Raw genomic sequence first — 23,208 nt, 5'->3', positions numbered from 1 at the left:
CATGCAGTAATTATTTTATTTGCCGTAATATTTTAATTCTTATAACATTTTTTCATAGTTTACATACAATATCCAACAATAAGTTTTTTACAGACATTAATTTCACTTACCAGCAGTTTCTCACAATCCACACACACACCATATAGTTAGTTGGTTTAGCAGATATGAGCAGCATATCTGCGTGAATTGTCTTCCAGTCACTTCTTGCAGCGCAGTAGTGGCTTGTCTCACCTCGATTGATTAGTAACTGGCTGAGGGAGGGAGCTGAGCTGACAGACATATTGGCTAATATGCTTCCTCAGAGATACTGAATTCCAAGTTATTTTCATGTTAAATAAAGCGTTAATCCCACCTCCATTTACCATGCCAAGAAAGATACACACACGAGATTAGTAAATACTATGGCACACATCTGATCATAGGTATCAACACCACCTTTGGTTTATTATAATATTCAGTCATTTCTGGCATGCCCTCGTCTTGCAGGTAGCAGGTAATTAAGGCACCAGATTCAAGTTATTGTAAACAGAAACCCACTTGACCCCAACTCACAAGTTGTTTTGTTTTTCACCTTAGCTGGCACCTCCTTGTCCTCACAAAGATCGTGCCACATCTCTGTTGAAAGTCAGATGTAGTAGGTCTAGTAGGTCCATTCAATGAACCTGTTAGTATCCCTAACATTTGTGTTGGTATGGTGGTAGGTTGCAGTGCAGATCTTGGTGCAAAAGTGGCCGACGCTTAAGCCACCTTGGGGCCTTGTCGTTTCCTTCCCCAGATAAGGGCCTGCATGCATCACATACAAGAACCTCTTTCCTTCGTGGCTTATACCTTTATTTATATAAGAACCTGCGTAATACCGTACTTGACCGGTTTATTTGGGATATCCATTCTGAATGGACACCTACCTCGAAATCCTAGGGACAGGCTTATTCGGACCAGGCTGATTCAGACCATGTACTGGCTCATTCGGACCTTTATCGAGGCTTATTCGGACCTTCATATGATTGGCCGATTTTTCTATGCAGTTTTACCTCCTGAATAAGAATTTTAAGTAACATTTATTCGGATGACTGTAATTAACCCCCTGGGGCCAGTGCTAAACACGGCAAAATATGTTTGGCGCCCCAATTCCTGGTGGCTTTCGTATTCACGGGGACGAACGATGCGGAATGCTCATATAGAAATACCCCTTGGAAATACCCATTGCTGTAAAATTATTAGTATGGGTCCGAATCAGCCTAGCAAATGGTCCGAATCAGCCAAGATTAAGTTCCGAATCTGGTCTGAATCAGCCACGGTCCGAATAAGCCTGCTTCCGAAATCCTAGTAGTACTAGCTGTTCATCTACTTACTGCGAGGTGCTCACTTAGTGTGTATAAACTGACTGCAGTTTTAAATGAACATATCCCAGATTGTCCTCATAGGTGCAAACTTGTCTTGATTCTTCCCCTCTTACCTTGTGGAAGGATAGTCAAACCGCAGGCAGTTCTTCGGGAGCTTAAAGACTTTTTGCTGATTCTTTATTTGAATGTTAAACCCTCTCCCTATTTTGTTCATTTTACTCTTTAGGTGACTTCACGATTCCCTGCCCTGCAGATGTTGCTTTTCAAAGCTTTTCAAGCTCGTGCTAATATTTCTCTTGTTTGTGCAAGCACATTTCCTAAAGCAAAACTGCCGAACATCCTATATGAGTAGTATCAAACAAGCAATACTGTACCTCTTTCATGAACTTTCAATTTGTGACATTTACTGGTTTAATAATAATAAAAAAACTAGTACATTCTCCAACATTAGCCACTGAAATTCCATTATGCAACATGATGACCATGGTTGTGGAAGTGAACTATATAATAAAACCAGTGAGTCGCATTTACAGATTTTCCTGCGGGCTGACCAAAGGTTCTTTTTTTTAAACAAGCTCAAGATAAAGAATGTAATTTTTTTCTTAACCTGACCCAGATACCGAAGCCATACAAATGCCCAGAATCATCCTCAAGAAAGCTAGTTCATAAGATACAGTATCACTTTACTAAAAGCCCTTAGCCCTGTTCAAAGTGGGGTTTCCATCATTCAACCGAGGGTAATTAGGTAATTACACATTGTTTAGTCCAACACTGGGAGACATACAGTCTGGCTGTTGTTCATATGATCATTCTAGGGTATAAAATTCCGCTGTCATATTTGATGCCTTTGACCCGACCATAGATGCTAATCCCCAAATACTAGATGTAATGCCAGATAACTAGCAATAAAGCTGGTAATCGTTTTGCAATAAACCTCCAACACTTTCCAAACAATATAATTAATGCCAACATTCACAGGGAATGGTAAAATGCTGTGCTTTAAAGAGCCATTCAAAGTTTATTACTTTTTATGACTAATACTGATGATTAATGTGCACCACATAATGTTTGTTTATCCATAGATAAATGACCAGTGGAATACTTCACTTAAGGTTGACAGCTTCTGCACAGTGTGGTAACTGTGAACATTACTGTTAAGTGCTTGAAATCTCCTTTTATGTTTCAAGTTTAAATTACTGGACTGGATGGAATGAAAAGTAAAACCAGGCATACAAAAAGGTGCCCCTTATATTTAAAAAAAAGAAAAGAAAAAAAATCAATCCCCAGTCATCAAAGTAACAACATAAAATGTATGAAAAATTTGTGAATAAATGCCTCAATATCAAATGATGATTACCTGCACTACTAATTTAATTTAAATGACAAGTCTGTTATATAGAGTAGTAGTACTGGGATAAGCTTTGGCTATTACAGATTTGGTGTAATGCTTCGATGATAACTATACATACTTTGAATATAGTTTAAAGAAAACTGTATTCACCTTTTATGTCAAGAGTAACAGAATGGAAGTCTTCCACCAATACAGTATTATAACTAATAAAATTTTTCCGGTACATTTTAACTAATGAAATGAAGCTAAAATAAATATTAAAAAAAGTTTCTAACTTCCTTTTATTCAATAAAGGTAAATATAATACATTGTCTATGTTGTTAGCATTTAATGAATCAAATATATTTTCCTCTCATATAAAGATGATAAAAAATATGTATTGTTAGTATACAATTAAGTTTGTTCATACTTACCTGGCAGATATATTATATAGCTGTATTTTCTGACGTCCGACAGAATTTCAAAACTCGCGGCACACGCAGTGGGCGGCCAGGTGGTAGTACCATTCCCGCCGCTGGGGAGGCGGATATCAGGAACCATTCCCGATTTTCTATTCATATTTTTATTAATGCCTCTGTCTCCTGAGGGGAGGAGGGCGGGCACTTTATTATATATATCTGCCAGGTAAGTATGAACAAACTTAATTGTATAATAACAATATTTGTTCATGCCACTTACCTGACAGATATATATATAGCTGAATCACACCTTCGGATGGTGGGAACAGACAGAATAGGATTTTTTGGGAAACTAACAATAAGTAGATGATATACATCTTGGTTCCTTACCTGTTTGCAAAGTAGACTATGTGATTACTGTCCCGTAAGGCTGCTTTTGCTTAATTACAGAGTTGCCAGCCAGGTGGAGACCTGTAGTGCTGGTGCGCTCGTACCATGATCTGTCAACTGGGTGCGAGACCTCAGCGTGACAAGATCATCGAGGCCATACAAATGAGGGCAACGAAGCAACTGACCACCACCTGACCAACTATACACAAACCCCTTAAACTAGCTAATGGATGGGAGATCTTCACATAAGGGACTCCCCACCAACCAACCTAAAAACACAAACCACCTAAAGCTTAACCTAACTAAGGAATAGGGAAAGAGCTACTTCCGGACCCCAATACTGTGTCCGCAGAAACGTATGGCCCCAGTGCATTGCAATCGTCATAGATCGTTCTCACATCCCTTAGGTAATGTGAGGCGAAGACGGAGTTGCTCCTCCAAAAAAAGGTACAATCGAGGATGTCCTTGATTGACATGTTCTTTTGGAAGGCAAAGAGAGGTAGCGACGGCTCGTACTTCGTGCGCTTTTACTCGAAGAGGCTCAAATCAGTCTTCTGAAAGATGAATGAGCCTCCCGAAATGGTGTCCCTTAGAAAGAAAGCCACTGCATTCTTTGATAAAGGTAACTCTGGCCTCTTCACAGAGCACCAGAGTTACCTGAGGGACCTCTAACCTCTTTAGTTCTATGCACGTAGAACTTGAGAGCCCTTACCGGGCAAAGGACTCTCTCTGGTTCTTGGCCCACCAGACTTGACATACCTTTGATTTCAAAAGTCTTCGGCCAAGGGTTCGAAGGATTTTCATTCTTTGCCAAGAAAGATGGGTTCAACGAGCAGACAGCATTGTCCCCTTTGAAGCCCATTAACTTGCTAAACGCTTGAATTTCACTAACTCTCTTAGCCGTCGCAAGAGAAGTTAGGAAAAGAGCCTTCCTTGTCAGATTCCGAAGAGACGCTGTCTGAAGCGGTTCGAAAGAGTTTGACATAAGGAATTTCAGGACTACATCCAGATTCCATGAAGGGGTGGTCTCATTTGCGGAACCTTTCGAGGGTCTCGAAAGACATTCAAAATCGTCATGAATATCCTTGTTGTCAGACAGGTCTAGGCTCTGTGCCTAAAAACCGCTGACAACATGCTTCTATATCCCTTGATTGTAGGGACCGATAATTTGCTGCACATTTCTGAGAAATAGCAGAAAATCAGCTATCTGGTTCACAGAGGTCGAGGAAGAGGAAACTCCTTCCTTTTGCACCATGCCCTGAAGGAAGCCCACTTTGACTGGTAAACAGCTCTTGTGGAAGCACGTCTCGCATGTGCGATTGCTCTCGCAGCTGCCTTCGAAAAACCTCTCGCTCTGGCCAAACTTTTCGATAGCTTGAACGCAGTCAGGACTCAGAGCGGAGAGGGTTTTTGTGAAACCTTTTGAAGTGCGGCTGTTGAGTAGATCTTTCCTCCAGGGCAATGTCCTTGGAAAGTCTACCAGGAAAGACATGACCTCTGTGAACCATTCTCTTGCTGGCCACATCGGAGCGATCAGGGTTAGCCTTGTCCCTTCCGAGGCCGCAAACTTCCTCATGACTTCCCCCAGAATCTTGAATGGTGGGAAGGCATAAAGGTCCAGGTCCGTCCAATTCCACAGCAACGCATCCACCGCGATTGCCTCTGGATCCAGGACCGGGGAGCAGTTAAAGAGGAAGTCTGTTCCTTGACGTTGCGAACAAGTCTACCAGTGGACGTCCCCACAGCGTCCATAGGTCTCGACAAACGTCCTCGTGCAAGGTCCATTCCGTCGGAAGGACTTGGTCCCGACGACTGAGAAGGTCTGCCCTGACGTTTGCACACCTGCAATGAATCTCGTCAGGATCGTTAACCTCTTTCCTTTTCGCCCACAGCAGAACTCTCTCGCTAGGGAGTACAACTTCCGTCCTGGAGTGTGTACCTCCCTGGTTTTTTAAATAAGCGAGTGCTGTGGTATTGTCCGAGTTTATCTGAACAATCTTGTTCTCCAAACTCTTCTCGAAGACTGCAGGGACAGAAATACTGCTGCCAGTTCTTTTGCATTTATATGCCAGGCTACCTGTTCCCCTCTCCAGGAGCCTGACACTTCCTTCCCCCCTAGTGTTGCTCCCCATCCTGTGATGGAAGCGCGTCTGAAAACAACACTAGGTCTGGGCTCAAAAGACTTAAGGACACACCCTCTTGCAGCTTCTGAGGGTCCAACCACCATCTTAGGTGGTTCTTGATCGAAATCGATATCCTCAATACTGCATCGAGATCGTCTTTTGCCTTCCACAATCGTCTGCCAAGCGAAGAATTGTAGAGGCCTGATGTGCAGTCTTCCCAAGGAAAACGAACCTTTCCAGCGAGGAAATGGTCCCCAGCAGACTCATCCATTCCCCCTCGCCGAGCAAGTCTCCTTCCTTAGAAAGGCTGAGATCTTTTCTAAGCCTAGCTGCTGACGTTCCTGGGACGGAAACGCTCGAAAAGCCACTGAATCCATCTGAATCCCCAGATACACGATGGACTGTGTTGGGGTCAGATGCGACTTTTCGAGGTTGACCAGAAGTCCCAGGGACTTCGCTAAGGCTAAAGTGAACTGCAAGTCCTTCAGACACTTCTCTCTCGACGACGCCCTGATCAGCCAGTCGTCGAGGTATAGGGAAACTCTTATTCCCGAAGAGTGTAGCCATCTCGCTACGTTCTTCATCACTACTGTGAACACCATCGGAGCCGTGGTCAGTCCGAAGCACATCGCTCTGAACTGCCAAACTTTGTTGTTCAAGACAAATCTTAGATATTTTCTTGAAAGAGGGTGGATCGGGATGTGGAAGTACGCGTCCTGCAAGTCCAAGGATACCATCCATCGCCCGGTCTCAAGGCTCCCAGAACAGAATGAGGCGTCTCCATCGTGAATTTTATCTTTTCCACGAAAAGATTGAGCCTGCTTACATCTAGAACTGGACGCCACCTGACGACTGCTTTGGCACTAGGAAGATTCTGTTGTAGAAACCTGGCGACCGCAGGTCCGCGACTTGTTCCACCGCTCTTTTGTCGATCATCTGTTGAAGGAGATCGAACAAGACTTTCTTCTTTTCTCCTTGGTAGGATGGAGAAAGGTCTCTGGGAGTCCGTAGAAAGAGGAGGAAGATCTAAAAAGGGGATCTTGTACCCTGCTCCACGATCTTGAGGGACCAAGAGTCCGTGTCTCTCTCTCTCCACGCTCCCGCAAAATACTTCAGTCTGGCTCCGACTGGTGTCTGAAGGACATGCTTTTCACTTGGAAGGCTTTTTTAAGGAGAAGCTCTTCCTCGTGAAAACCCTCTCCCTCGAGGAGCTGCTCTCGAGGGGGGAGCCCCAACGAAAGGGCTTTACTTTCTTCGGCGGACGAACTGCAGCCGAAGATGTTGAAGGTCCGGCCGGACCGTCTTGTAGACTGGCCAAAAGATCCTGAGTAGCCTTCTCTTGTAGGCTGTTCGTTAGGTCCTTTACCAAGTCTGGGGGAAGAGATGGTTCGAAAGAGGCGAAAACAACAAGTCCGCTTTTCTGAGCTGGCGTCACTGACCGAGCTGTGAAGTTGCACAGCAAAGCTCTCTTTTTTTTAACAAAGCTGTCCCAAAGTGAGATACTAGCTCTTCCGAACCATCCCTGACGGCTTTGTCCATACATGCTAACACGCTGGACAGCTCCCCCAGACTAAGAGATTCTGGGCTTCTCGCTTGTAAATCCAGAACTCCCAAGCACCAATCAAGGAAGTTGAAGACTTCCAGCGTCCTAAGCAGACCTTTCAGATGATGGTCTGTCTCCGACGCGGTCCAAGTTACCTTGGCAGAGGGTAAAAATGACCTCCTCTGTAAGTCTACCAGGCTGGAGAAATCCCCTTGAGCCGACGAAGGGATACGAACTCCCACTTCGTCCGTTCCTTGGTCTTATACCAAATGCCTCCTTTACCACTAAGTCTAGTAGGAGGCAAGGCGAAGGTCGTCTTGCCTTGGTCTCTCCTTCTTAACATCCAGTCCTGGAGCTTCTTGAAAGCACGTTTCGTCGATAGAGAAGTCTTGCATTCTCTACGAACTCCGGGATTTTCCCCGTTTTCGATGAAGAAAACTGTGAAGGAGGAGACTTGGGAGCTGCGGGCTGAAATTTGTCCTCAAAAGAAGACCGCAAAAGTCTGACTAGGACTTTGTAATCCGAGTAGAAGGGGCTGTAGCAGGTTCATCTTCACCCGACTCAGCCGAACTACCCAATTCTCCTTCTTCTCTCAACGGAAGAGGAGAACGTCTGTCAGGCGAAGGCGTCCTATTGCCGGTTCTTGGCTTGGCAAGATCAAAGGACCCCTCTCCTTGCAAGCTGCAGCCTTATCACTGCTGTCTTCTTTCTGACGCTTACTGCTCGCTGATGGAAGAGCGTCCTGAGGCGGACGACGCGTCTTCCGCGGCAGTCCCACCTGCCCGAGAAGCGTCTTTACCTCTCTTCGCTGGCATACGTGCTGAGCGCGGTAAGAAAGTGTCTGGGGGTAAAAATTTTCTTGTTCAGAATCCCCGAAAGCGTCTTGAAAGGAGGCCTGAACGTCCTGGCGAACTTCCTGCCAAGCGTCCTGTCTAGCGTCCTGGAGAAACGGCCTGCCCCGATCGTCCTGTAGCGTCCTGCTAAGACGTCCTGACAACGTCCTGCCGTAGCGTCCTGCCAGCGTCCTGACAAACGTCCTGCGAGCGTCTGACGAAGTCCTGCCTCCGTCCGCCAACGTCCTGAAACGAAACCGTCCTGCCGAGCGTCTGACGAACGTCCTGCCTAGCTGCGAGCGTCCCGACAAGCATCTTGCCGAACGTCCTGCCGAGTGTCCTGTCGTAACGTCCTTCTATAAGACGAACGAGATCGGCGAATCGTCTGAAGGAGAAGCTATCGGCGAACGAGACGCAGGGGGAGGGGGCGAAGACAACGGAGACTGCTTAGTCCTCTTTACAGGCAGTCTAAGGTCCTTCCTCCGCTTAGGCTCGACTGCTGCTGGGCAAGTCCTCTGAGCCATAAGCGAGGATAGCTGGTCCTGAAGGGACAAAAGAATGTTCTTCGTTGGAGAAGAATGAGACGAGGTAAGCAGGACTGGTCCTGTGAGAAGACGAGGGGCGAGGGGACGCCTCCTTCCTTCTCAAAGGAACAGCTACCTGTTTCTCAGGTGTAGCGCCTGTGCGCGCAACCTAGCGTCCTCATCGGAGGAGATCCTACCTCTCTTCTGAGGCGGAAAGACATCATACGCGTCTTCCGACGAAAGCGGTGCGGAAAGAGGACGTGAAGCGTCCTCCCGCAAGAAACGTCCTCTTTAACGGACGAGAGTCTCTCCGAGCGCTCCACCCCTTGCGCGGGGAGGACGCTTCGGAGGACGAAAAGCAATCCTTCAAGACGCGTGCTCGTGCACGGTCCTTGGCAGCCTGGGTCTTTGCTACATGGTCTGCCGAAGGGGGACGCCAGATCGGTGGGAAGCCCCCGTAACCCCTCTTGCGGCTTTCGACATACGTTCCTCCCTGGGTCTTGGGAGTCTGATAGAGGTCTAGGCCTAGAGGCATTAGGGGCCGATCTGACGCCCCCTCCACAACACTGGGGCACGATCACACACTTGCACCGAGCCAGTTTCCAAGGCTTAGTCTAAATTCCAAAAAATCCTGAGCAGAGGTCTGTAAACAGATGTTTTACCGACCGGCGACAGAAAAAATATGAATAGAAAATGGGAATGGTTCCTGATATCCGCCTCCCAGCGGCGGGAATGGGTACTACCACCTGGCCGCCCACTGCGTGTGCCGCGAGTTTTGAAATTTCTGTCGGACGTCAGAAAATACAGCTATATATATCTGTCAGGTAAGTGGCATGAACAAAATAAAATATTCCAATATACTATATTACACATCCCTGCTAAAATCTTCAGAATAATACATCTCATTAATATAAATATTAGTAAGATAAAATTAGTTATATCGCACAAGTGGTGTTATCTAATTTGAGAACTTGACAAAGTGTAGTGCAATTACTATAGTGCCAACCAAAGTATTGTTGCTCCCTCCTGGAGAGAGTGCAAGATAGCATTAGTATGTATTTTGTATGAATGTACAAATTTAAACTGACAGCATATAAGTACAGTATATAATACTGTAAACAAATACATACCTGGGAAATTTTGTCCGAATCTTCACCATTTTTAGTCTATAAAGCTCTTATTACATAAAATCATAATAATCACATTCTTTTTCATAAAAACAACCATTCAGGTCAGACCTGTAAGTGCTAATCAAACTATATATATAAATAATTCACGGATCCTCTTTTGGCCGCAAGGCTTTTTTAGCAGCTTGATGAATCTTAGGATCCATTTTATATATCTTATGCTGTCCTTTCATGGGAAATTTCAGCACCATCTCCTGAGGATTTTCACATACAAACACATATGGAGAGTCACTTTCCCCTTCAGGATATTTAACACGATACTCCTCTTGTGGGAGGACATCAACAACATCTACACACAGGAGGAACATCCTGCTGGATAATAATGGGGGGAACTTGACTGATACTCATCCTTGAGGAGAACCCTATACATCTGCTCTAGCTGACTGATTTCTTGGGGAGTGGGTGGCTTACAGCCGAGGCAATCCAAAGCCTTCCCCTGTGGGATGAGTACCATGTTCTACCTTCATGAATCTTTATTCCAGCAACAAGAAGGGATGCCAAGGTTGGTGCATACTGAGGCACATTCCTTCATCTACCATTTTCTTGTATTTCTTCTATCTTTGTATACGCATACTCATTCCAGCAAATTTCATGTTTCCTGTCCTGCGTCTGTAATTATCCATATCTCTCTCTACATACTCTGGTCGATCCACCTCAATATAGGGTCTTTGACTCCTCTCTGTCTGGTGCAGAAAATATATCGTTAGATCTAACCTCAAGAATTTCTTTGATAATAGGATCATCTGGATCATAAATATTATCATTATTCTCTTCTGCAATTACCCTTCTGCCTAACAAATCTATGGTACCTTCTGATTACTTCTGTCATATTCTTTTTCCGTAGTTCTTCCTCTCGTTTTTCCAATTTCGCTTTCTGTTCTTGACTGAGCCACCGTGAACCTGTGCTAAAATAGTCACTTTCGTCATCATAAACCTTAGTTCTTTTTTCACTTGTCCTGTCAAATTCCAAAAGCTTATTCTTATGTTCAACAGCTTTGCGTAAACCCTCCTGATCTTTCCCGGGTTCTGAAGGAATACCTTTAACAACAGCATTTTTCTCACTAAATAATCTCCTCTGTAAAGCCTCTGACTTACGGTTATTTTGCTCAAGCAATTCCTCCTCCTCATTTGTGGTCACCATATTTCCACAAAATGACAAATGAAACAAGGTCCGAGCCCTCTTGCTCACAAATGACACGGCCACACTTGAGGCAATTATTAATTAGTTTATGTTTACTAGCTTGGCAGTCACACTTATGTCTCCCACTTAGAAGCACTACATCTTTACTTTTCCCTTCATTTGAGTACAAGGACACATACTTGCTTTTCTTTTTACCTGAGGAACCACCCGATGGTTGTGGAGGTGTGGGCAAAGAGCCGTTAGTTTGTGTTGGTGGCTGCATCCTTTCTGGTCCCTTATTAAATCCATTTTCTTTGGTCCCTCTTTGCTTTCTTTTTGTCCCCTACTTTGAACACTGTAACTCTCTTCTAAATCTGGCTTCCTATAAAATCTTGTGTCCACTGCTGTTTTTATCTCTTCTTGCTTCCTCAAAAATTCTTCAATGAAGTGTCGATGAGATGGGTTACCTGTATCAAGCATCGATATCAGATATTCTTCCACTTCAACAGGATTTTCAATGGGCTGTAGATATCGAACAATGGCACTTGGTTCTGGAATACCCAGTTTTTCCATCTCGGAACATGCCCATTTCTCAAGTGAACCCATCTTCTACACTGTGAAAGAATAAAAGCAAATGAAAAAATAAGATGAAAAGTATATAAAAAAAACTTTACTCTATCTTCTAAAATATAACCCTGCTATTTTAAATACAATACAGTATGCTCTCATCAATATAATAAATCACTCAAGACTACTTGAATACTTATCTATAAAGAGATTTAATTCTTACCACTTATTGGAAATAACAACAATCAGAGTAAATCAAGCACAGTACCATATTAAACAATGTTTAAGGGTTTCTCTTCATTAAAAAGCCAAAGTTAATTAGACATTATGATAATTCTGCAGCATACTAAGACCCTTTTACAACACTTCTTAGAAACTTGAAAGAGTTAAAATTTGGTAGTCCATTTATAATAGATAAATTCCCCTTCTAAATATGTTACATGAAACTCTTAATATTGTTTCTTAATGTTAAAGAAACCAAGCATCACCAAATCATGACTATACTGCCATGGTCAAGGTAAGACACTGCAGCTTAGGTGGCATTTGGCTATAAAATAGCCCTTTTTCAAGTGCCATTTGCCCCTTTCCATTTTGGAATTTATGGGGGTGTCCAAGAGACTTAACCTTCAGTCTATAAGGGCTCAAGTGTCCTAGGGAGGGGTTACATTTGCATCTTTTTTGTCTTTAGTATAATAAACCAAAAACCTGTTTACCATCTTGGTTCCCCATAAAATGTCACAGAGGTATGGGTAGGGAAAAACTTGAAAATAACGGTTTTTCTTCAACCCTGATGGTGAAAATGTTGAAATTTTAAAAATGCAATAAGAGAACATAATGAGGGCCATAAACAGTTGAATGAACAGAACAAACTATATAAATAAAATAATAAAGTTAAAACACCGTGTAAAGCTACATTATTAATATGGGTAAAAAGAATTAACACAAACAAACAAGAATGATGATGAAACTACAGAGAACAAGGTCTTTGGGTAGGCTGAACCACAAAATAACCAAAAACGTCAGAGAAATATTTGCTTAATTTCTTCTGTGAAAAATAGCCTAACTGTAATAAGATATGCTACTAGGTACAGGCAATTAGCAATATAGTATTTGGGTAATACTATGATACTTTCTTTCCTAGCCAGCACACATGGGCATTTTGGCGTTTCTTCCGCTGAGGATATGGGGCAAGTGAATAAAAAATCTTGTAATTAATGTTAAAAGATGTGAAGGGTTGCATTACTCTCTCTGACTCCAATTTTATGCTTTGCAGGTGTTCCATTCCAAGTATATATGGAGATGACAGATGCTTGTAGTACATGTACAGTTCATGAGCATTTGCAGGAACTTTTATTTTTAAGCAATGAAAAACAAATTTCTTAACTCTTATGCAAATGTACATGTATATTTTCAGACCTTTGTCATTTTTCACAAGAGATTCTTGTGGGTCAGAAGTGGTGATTGAGATCTCAAGTTAAATATTTTATATTACAGATGTAATATGATTCTGTCCGTGTGAAAGGAAGGTACATAATCCCTTCCAATCATCAATGTCTCCTCTGAAAAAACCAACCTTGGCTGACAGATTCAACTCACCAGTATGAGGTAAGCAAATGACATCATGCATAGATGCTTACAAATGCTGACTATGATGATATAATTATTTTTCTAGCTTGCCTTGTATAAAAAAAAAAAACTTTGGCATAAACTGAACCAGTGTGCTGTCTTGTACAGATAATTTGTTATTATGATGCTTGGTTCTTTAATGAAGTAAAAATATGTTAGCAACAATAAGAAAGAAGTCGTTTTCATCAGTATATAACAAACTCAGCTTCAAAACTGTCAAAAATCCCTTAGTTGTTATATTAAATGATGAGAATTTCAAATAAATGAGCTTAATGACATGAAAAATTTTTGCAGGTTTAATATTCTTGTATATTTATGAAATAACCATACCAGTGAAATTACCATCCAGATATTGCTTAGGTCATTAAAGCTGAACTTTATTTGATATAGCATAAAAAAATTACCTCTGTTGTTACAGAAAACATAACTGTACAAGAAAGTATACAAAAGTCAAATCAGACCATGCACTTGATTGCCATATGTCAAATTTTCATGTATACAAGTAAAAAAATCTTATCATCAACGTCAAGTCAGCATACTGTACTTATGCTTCCTTTTATGGTATAGTTTACTTTTAACTCACAACAGGATTGGGAGTAGATCAAAAGGAAACACCCTATGTGCTTTCTTGCTATATAAAGGCAGTCCCCGGGTTACGACAGGGGTTCTGTTCTTCAGGCGTGTGGTAAGCCAAAAATCGTCGTAAGCCGGAACATCGTCAAAAATCCTAAGAAAACCTTACTTTTAATGCTTTGGGTGCATTAAAAACTATGTAAACTGCATTCTTATAGCATTTTTCATAAAAAAACCTTCAAATATTGATTATTTTGCATTTTTGGAGACATATTTCTTCTGCCAGATTGGCGTTGTAAGCATTGCAACCCTGGAACGTGTCGTAAACCTGGAAATAATTTCTGATAAATACAATTGAAAAGCGTTGTAACAATTGAAAAGCGTTGTAACCTCGGAATGTCGTAAGCCAAACCCGTCGTAACCCGGGGACTGCCTGTAACCCCAATCTTTAAGGTGAGAAATATTTGCATAGCTATGGGAATACAACGTTGGTCCCCTTTGCATTTAAGACCTGCTGTGAATGCTAAGTTAAGATGATTTACATATCTAGCCTGTCTCTAGGTCAGGTCAGGATGGGGGATTCAGTCTCTGATCGTGTAAGGACCCAGCACCCTAAGTTAGGTTAGGATGTTTCATAGTGTCCTTGCAACATTTTCAAGCATTACAATTTTTGGTCTATGTTAGGCCTCCTATTGTATGTTTTTCACTGATATGTTCTGATTTACTATGCATTGCCTTCCTTTCTGACTAGTGTGTTGTTGCACTCATTTTGAGTTTTACCCCACCAAAAACCAGTTTCCCACTAAAAAAAATTTTAAAAATGAACATGCTTAACAATCAACATTTGGAAACGTTACTGGTTCAGAGGTAAAAGTGAAGAATACCATCGCACCCCCCTGACTTGGTAGCTAGCTAGGGGAAACAACAGACTGGATTAGCTGATCCAGTTTTCACCGCGTGTGGATCCACCCTTCGAAAAAGTACTTTAACACATCCTGACACCGAAGATGGGCACCAGTCACAAGTCATCGGTGGTGAGAGCAAACGCTTGAGACCTCTACTATCCTTTCGAAGTAAGTATTTTCTCCAAAGTTAGAAATTAAGGTCATATTTTAAGATTAAACAGAGGTTAATGAAAGTCTAGCCATGCGCAGTGCAAACATACCTCCATGAGGCTTTCAAAATTTTTACTTATAACACCAACAATATAGAAGATTGACGCCATCTCAATGTTTGCAGAGTTGCTGGTGTCAATAAACTTTCCATTCCACATACTAAATCCGCACACCAATAGTACCCATAGACGCTGGGGTACTTTCTTCACAACAATCGTCAACAATGACACCAACTGCGGCTTATCCAAGGAAACTACAATGTTTTGGTAGAAGAAGAAGAAGCATGCACTAGATAGTTATTTAAATAAATAGTTAAACGGCAATATAAGGCCATGAATTGCATAAATTTTTTACATATTCATGATTATTAATTTGAAAATATTCGTTGTTGAAAAAGTAAATAGATTCCTGACTCAAATATCAAGTTTTGCTGTGAACAGTACCTATGGCATTGTTTGCACTCTTCTATTGTTTATCAGTGTTGCCAATTGGTATGTGTTTACCCTCCAAACTGGGTACATATAAGACTTACACAAAACTGGGGAAATAAGAGAAATTAGAATATCTATTTGTAGTTTATATACATATTAGAGCAATTTTATCATTATTGCATTACTATGACAACTAGAACTCATGGAAACAGTTTGTAAATGCATCAGCGTATGTGTGAAGCGCCACTAAATTGGCAACGATAAGTCATTTTGCCGTCGTCTCCTCGTATCTACTTTAGAAATATATCTGTAATTTTTCGTGGTTAATTTGGTTGCAAAAAAGGGATAACAGACATGAATTAAATAAACGTTTTCAAGTAACAAAGTAAAGTTAAACTAAATAATGAGTAAAGTAAACAATTAAGGGAATAAAGCTTTGCACCGCATAAACTGTGTTGTCGTGTGCTGCCCGCAACTGTTTGTGGAGTGAGCGCTTAGGAACCAGGAACTACAACGTAGTTCAAGTGCAATTTAGAGTGAATTAAGACCAAAACATGTATAATTACAATCAAATAAGCACTGTGGACTTTCAGTTGTGATGGCAGTTACGATAAAACCACCGATTACAAGGTAAAAATGAATTCAGTTCAAACCATGACCCCAGAAATAAGAAGTTTCATACTTTCACTAATATAGGCAACAAAATGTTGTTTTATTGTGCTGATTACAACTGCGATCTTGAGTAAGATCAATAAACGTTACATATATACGCTAACATTGTTCAAATGAGTGCTGAGAAGGCTGGGAAAGATGTTGGATCCTTTGCGGTTATGAACGGCACCTCAGTTGGTAGATGCCATATTGGATTTCAAAACTGCCTTGAAAACATATTTCATGAAGACCTCACATGCCTATTTTAATTCGTATGGCGCTTTCATATTATGTTGACGAAACTTCAATCTTTTGAATGGTATGCTTAAAGATGTACATAATTGTATTCTTGTTTCACCAATTAAATATCAAGTGAATAAGGCTGATCCAGACCATGACGATGGATCCACTGCAGTGTTTCCCCCTACTTGATGAAAGTACAGAGAAAACATAAACAAAAGATGGTAAACATTATAAAAATAGAGAAGAGACATAATCATGAACAAAATCATAACCGAAAGGCGATACATATTCTGGTAGCTACTGGCAAGAACTTGGCTGCAATAGGTAGGCTTGGTCATCTCCTTTTCTCTAGTTCAGGTAGTCTATTTGCCTTGGGATTAACCAGGCCTATCAAAAAGTAACCTAGGCTTCGGCAATAGTTTGACGGCATAGGCTGGTCAAGGAATGATGCATAAGTTGAGATAGGTAGGTGCTACAACAGCCCATTGAGGACTACAGTTAACCTTCAAAATGTATAATCGTTCCCATTTAAGGTAGTATTGAAAAAGTGGGCCTACTAAAGCGGTCGGTATTTCTACAGAAGAGCGCCTCAGCGGCGTGGCTCAGAAGTCACGTAAAGCCGTTGGTCCCGTTGCTGAATAACCACTGGTTCCATGCAATGTAAAAGCACCATACAAACAAACAAACAAATATTTGTACAGAAGCAGTCCGCACGGACTGCAAGGAACGTAACCGCGGATACGACATCCACTAAGGATTGGGGGCCGTCCAATGTATTTCGCCGTGTTTAGTACTGGCCCTGGGGTTTAGGGTAAAACACCAGCGACTACCAACCTTTATCACGGTGTACAGGTCTTATTCACTTGATATTTAAATGGTGAAACAAGAATACAATTACAACTCCAAGTATACCATTCAAAAGATTGAAGTTTCGTCAACATAATGTGATATATGAAAGCCCCATACGAACTAAAATAAGCAATGTGACGCTCTTCGTAAAATATTTTTTCAAGGCAGTTTTGAAATCCAATATGGGGATGTACCGGTTTTGAACAGTGACGAAAATCATCTTTCCCAGCACTCATTTGAACAATGTTAGCGTATGTATGTAACGTTTATTGAATCTTACTCAAGATTGCAGTTGTAATCAGCACAATAAATCAACATTTTGTTGCCTATATGTATTACTGAAAAGTATTGAAATGAAAGTTTTTATCCCCTGGGTCATGGTTTTTGGGAACTGAAGAATTCATTCCTTACCTTGTAATCGGTGGTTTTTATCCTTACTGCCATCACAAACTGAAAACTCCACAGTGCTTATTTGATTGTTATTATACACATTTTGGTCTCAGTTCACTCCAAACAGTTGCACTTTTAAACCCACGTTGCTCGTTGGGCTGGTTCTTAAGCGCGCGCCACAACACAGTTACGAACAGCAAACGATGAAACTTGGCAAAGTTTTATTCCCTAAATTGTTTACTTTACTCATTATTTAGTTAAATTACTTTGTTATTTAAAAATTTTAATTTAATTCATGTATATTATCCCTTTTTTTGCAAACCAAACATTACCCCGAAAAAATTACAGATATTTCTAAAGTAGATTCACAATCAAATGTTTCTAACGTTTTTGTCGGTACATGCTGGCTGCCGAAAACCATAGAGGAACGACTACGGATAAGTGCATAGAGGAACGAGCTACGGATAATTGAATTGTATATATAAATTTTTTTTTTTTTTTTGCTTATTTGTTTTTGCTAGCACTTTTCATAGATTTCAGTCTATTTTAGTATTTTGAATTTCTTTAATAACCGTATGCCAGAAATAAATGTAACCATTTAATGTTTGCATGCTTTAATGTTTGCATTCTGAGAATGGCAAAATCATCGTTGCCAAATTAGTGGAGGCTTCACACATACGCTGTTTCATTATTATAAACTGTTTCCATGAATTCTAGTTGTCATAGTAATGCAATAATGATAAAATTGCTTTAATATTTATGTATATATATTTCCAATACATAGCCTAATTTCACCAATTTCAACGTTTTGTGTGTAGTCTTATACCCAGTTTGGAGGGTCAACACATACCGAATGGCAACAGAGAGAGAGAGAGAGAGAGAGGAAAGGCGAAGGAACAAAGAAAAGGAAGGAAAGGGGTGGCGGTGGAGGGGGGGGAGAGGGTAGGTGGAGCTTTATACGCGTGTTTCGTATCCATTTCTGCATAATGGAGTTTTTGTCTCTTGGTACAAGGACAAGTATCGTTATTCTTTACGATTAGTGATTCACGATACCCTTGTAAATTACGGCACTGGGTGTAATGCACTATAGCAAAATCTCGTTCTGATACGAGTGTTCGTTACATAAATAGGTATTGCCCAAAAACGTGCTTGCACTGTCTCTGAAACCCATAGTGGGTATGCTGCTTAGTTGTCAATCAAGTTTTTGGTAATCAAGTATATTTTTTTACAAGCTACCTATTGAATAAATTTGTATTTTTCTCAATCATCAAAACATATGCCATCAATGCTAACTTTCCACTTGTAACGACTTTCTGGTCTTGCAAATTTGGCCCCATAATTTCTTACGGTGCGAAAACAGAGGCGCATCGACCGAAATCGATTGCGTCACACTACGGCGATAATCCGGCAGTAAAACATCTTCATATATCCAAAAAGTAAATAATAAAGATATATATGCGCATTACGATTATAACAATTATTTACAATAGGTACGAAAGTCAAGATGTCGTGACGTCATAATACAGGACTTGAAAGAACGTTCTAATTCCAAAAATAATTACTTAAATTTGAGTCAGAATCGAGTTACTTTTTCAAAATAACATATTTCAAATTAATCATCATAAATATGTAAAATATTGATGTTTTACTATTTATTTAAAAAATTATTGAAGTGCACGCTTCGTCGACTTCTTCTACAAAACAGTTGTTTACTCGGTGAGGAAATGTTTTCTGTTTGTTGTGATAAAAGTGCCCCAGCGTCTGTGGGCACAAGTGGTGTGTGGATTTATCACAGGAAATGGTTAGTTTATTGACACAAGCGACTCCGTAAACATCGAGATGGCGTCAATCTTCTAAATACTTCGAGTTGTAATTAAAAATAAAAATGTTGAACGCGTTTTGGTGAGATTTGCAGTACGTTTGAGACCGTTTTCACTACCCTCTGTTTAAATCGTAAATTTGGCCCTTAATTTCTAACTTTGGAGAAAATACTTACTTCGAAAGGAGAGTAGAGGTCTTTAGCTCCATTTCTCACCACAACAAAGTCGCGACTGATGCCCATCTCCGATGTCAGGACGCGTTATAATGTACTTTTTTTGGGATTGTACACGCTGATCGAACATGGTCCACTCTGGACCCTACTGTTATTTAACCTAGGTAATTACAGTCGTCCGAATAAATATTACTTAAAATTCTTGTTCAGCAAGTAAAAACGGCATAGAAAAACCGCCCACTGAATCTAGGCCGCCGTGGATAAGTACCCTAGATCTACCAAGTGGTCTTTCAGGAGTTCAGTTCTGTGCATACTAGACTAAAGTACAAGATACCGTATGTTAGTAGTACTACCTAGGTAGCCTATGTACCCTACGCTATGTACAAAATAGCCTAGGTAAGCCTACCTACCGTTATGTACAGCATACCTTCTATAAAGCTGTAGTTTCTTACCTGAAAGTAAATGTGTTGACGCAAGGAAATGGTAGGTAAAGCTTCCGCAGGAGAAAACGTTGTGTAACCTATACGAGGCCCGGTACGTTCGGACTCACGAAGTTGACAGGTTATGGCCATAAGAAAGGTTTGTTAGTAGCAATGAGAAGGAGTGATCTTTGCAACGGCTCAAGATTTAAGAGGTTATATCCAACCGTCGTCTCTCATTTCTTTTTAATATCTCGTTTGTGTCGCTGATTTTTCTCTGCTTTGATTTCTGCGTATTTGAATATGATTTTAAATGTGACCAGGTAGTAATTTACCTAATTTTGACAAGATTATGGTTATCCTTAAGTCGGCAATTAGAGAATAAAAGAAAAAAACTTTTGCACTGACATAACGACGCCTTCGTTATTAGGAAAGCTTGAAGGTATATCAAAGATAGATGTGCTTAGTATTTAACTCACAGATGATCTTTTGTGCATGTAAACTGTGTATACTGATGCGAGAAAGACACCGCCATTGAATCATTCTATGAAAATACTAGTATTCTTTTATTATTGTCCCCCATCATATACGTATGAAAGAAAATGGAAGCTAGTTTAGTATGAAAGAGAATGTATCGGTGATTATAGGAATGCCTTTGGAAGTCCATTATTTCAACAAATAATTAAGAGCAATGTTTGATTGACCAAACAATACTGTCAGTCAATTGGTAGATCGTTAAGGTAGTAAATAAAAGTGCGGATTAACATGACTTCTTTTCCTGAAATAGGTTAGGTGTCTGTTTCTTCTGTAATAGCGGAGGGGGTCTCAGATTCTTCCTTTGTGATGTCAAACTTGACTATCCCTTTCTCTTGACCTCCAACTTTGACAAATTCTTCAGGAGGTCACCGTGTGTTCGGTCCTTTTTCATTTACTTTTCTTTGTTTGTTTTCAATCATTGCCATCTGCAGTTCACCCGGCACTTCTCTTGTCTAAATGGACTACCTTCATGTGTCCATAATGATTATTACTCGACCGACCTTGAAATGTAGGCTAACTGCCTTTTTACGTTTTTACATTTCATGCTCCCTTAAAAAAAATAACTTAAATTCTGCATGAGTATCAGCATGGAATTTCGTGGCATCGACTGCTGATGTCATATCCTATTGTAACTGACATTTGATAACCTACTCTCATGAATTCTGGGAATATTATGAACCTTTGCTCAACATTTCAAATTATTTTTGACCTGCGGTAGTATACGGCCTTACTGATCAAATCCCCAACATATAACTTTATCTCCGTGAACTGATGTTTGGTCTTTTGCCTAAAAGCTGTATTTCAGTTTCATTTGGTAGTACTATATGAAATCTAGCTAAATCTCGGTGCTGTGTGTCTGTTTATTATCTGGTTCATTGCGACGTCCCCTAGGTACATAGCCTATCCCCTGACTTTTTCCACCTTTTTACCAACGACCTTGTACATGTTTCCTTCAGCCTCGCCCATCATAATAACCAGTTTTCGTTTTCTATGTCATCTTCGACTTCTTAATCTTCCCGAAAAGACGCATTTTTCCTGGCTTAACCTTGCTTTAGCATACTATCCCAGGACAGGATAATATTTTGTTGTTCTCTGGAAGGCTAAATTTATAATAGTTCCCCTTTCCCAGTCGTAACTAACTAAAAGTAGGATAGTGGCAGATTGGTACGGGATTCGAATCCCGCTGCAGAAGAAGAGGGATGATTGCTTGATTCTCATCTGGATTCAAGGTTTGTGTTGAGAGCATATCATTATATATTATTTCAATAGATGAAACCTATTCAGATGGAACAAGCACACCAAAGGGGCCATTGGCTTGAATTCAAGCTTCCAGAGAAAGTTGGTTCAACCTCCCACCGCAGACCCCACATGCAGCAGTAACTGATTATGATAGAGCTCGTGCTAGATTTTTTTTTATCGACCTTGAGTAGACGCGAACCCACGACATCTGAGTGGAATACCATGACACTAACCGTTATACCAGCTGATAAGCAGAGTCAGCAGAATCGATGACACCGAAAAGTTAATTATATATATATATATATATATATATATATATATCTATATTATATATATATATATATATATATATATATATATAAAATCCATTAATGCTTTAGATAAGGCATTGTCCTCGGAGAAACTTAATTCTTCAGATTCATTACGGATGCTATGATAAAAATACAGATTTATTCCCGAGATTAAATGCTTTGTTCTTGTCGAAGATTAAGCTTGCCTTATGCCAGCACGGGCTCTTGCTGGCAGAGCAGCCCTCAGGCTTCTGGGTGAGCACCAGGTGGGCAGCAAAACACAAACCAAAAATGGTCAGGTCGTCAGAAGGTCAAGCAGGAACTTGAAATGAAGCAGCTGGTATATTTTTTTTTTTTTTCATTCCTTCCGACGATAGGGCAGGGCTAGTGGTCCGAACCTTAAGGGTTCTAAGTGTATTTATAAACATAGATTAAGATTCGAATACATAAGAAGAAATTTTTTGCTAATCCTAATTTTGTAGAATGTGGTTTTCTTGAAAGCCTCGAATAATAATAATAATAATAATAATATAATAATAATAATAATAATAATAATAATAATAATAATAATAATAATAATTAATAATTGAAAAAAACAAAAAGAAACCCACAAAATCACTTTGTAACTTGTTTACTTCTAAGTATTTACATTTAGTTTTTACTACACACTCGAGTACTTTCAGGCCCTATCTGTAGCCCATTTCAAGAGATGTTTGGGTTGTCAGACTGGGTCAAGGCCCAGCAGTCTTCTGGAACTACTTCTCGGTTGAGCTGTCAACAAGAAGAAGTTCCAGAAGACTGAAAGAGGTTTTTGTTTGGATAATAATAATAATAATAATAATAATAATAATAATAATAATAAAAAATAATAATAATAATAATAATAATAAATACTACAGAAGATGGATGCCGGGTACCAACTCAAGAAAAAGAGGCAACAAAATCAACCATCTGATGTTATCATGGACGACATCAAGCTGTATGGTAAGAGCATCAAGGAATAGATACCCTAATCCAGACTGTAAGGATTGTATCTGGGGACATCAGGATGGAGTTTGGAATAGAAAAATGCGCCTTAGTCAACATACAAAAGGCAAAGTAACGAGAACTGAAGGGATAAAGCTACCAGATGGGAGCAACATCAACACATAGATGAGACAGGATACAAATACCTGGGAATAATGGAAGGAGGAGATATAAACACCAAGAGATGAAGGACACGATCAGGAAAGAATATATGCAGAGACTCAAGGCGATACTCAAGTCAAAACTCAACGCCGGAAATATGATAAAAGCCATAAACACATGGGCAGTGCCAGTAATCAGATACAGCGCAGGAATAGTCGAATGGACGAAGGCAGAACTCCGCAGCATAGATCAGAAAAACCACCAGGAAACAAATGACAATACACAAAGCACTACACCCAAGAGCAAATACGGACGACTATACATAACACGAAAGGAAGGAGGGAG

General features: G+C 40.4%; 1 pseudogene; it reads right to left on the bottom strand.

The window, feature by feature from the left end:
* Positions 1-9,446: 9,446 nt before the first annotated feature.
* LOC135206063 (activating signal cointegrator 1-like) lies at positions 9,447-19,852 on the bottom strand (annotated as a pseudogene).
* Positions 19,853-23,208: the final 3,356 nt, after the last annotated feature.

Source organism: Macrobrachium nipponense, chromosome 29, assembly GCF_015104395.2.
Source record: "Macrobrachium nipponense isolate FS-2020 chromosome 29, ASM1510439v2, whole genome shotgun sequence".
NCBI classification, from domain to species: Eukaryota; Metazoa; Arthropoda; class Malacostraca; order Decapoda; family Palaemonidae; genus Macrobrachium; species Macrobrachium nipponense.
This window is presented reverse-complemented; position numbering and strand designations above follow the sequence as displayed.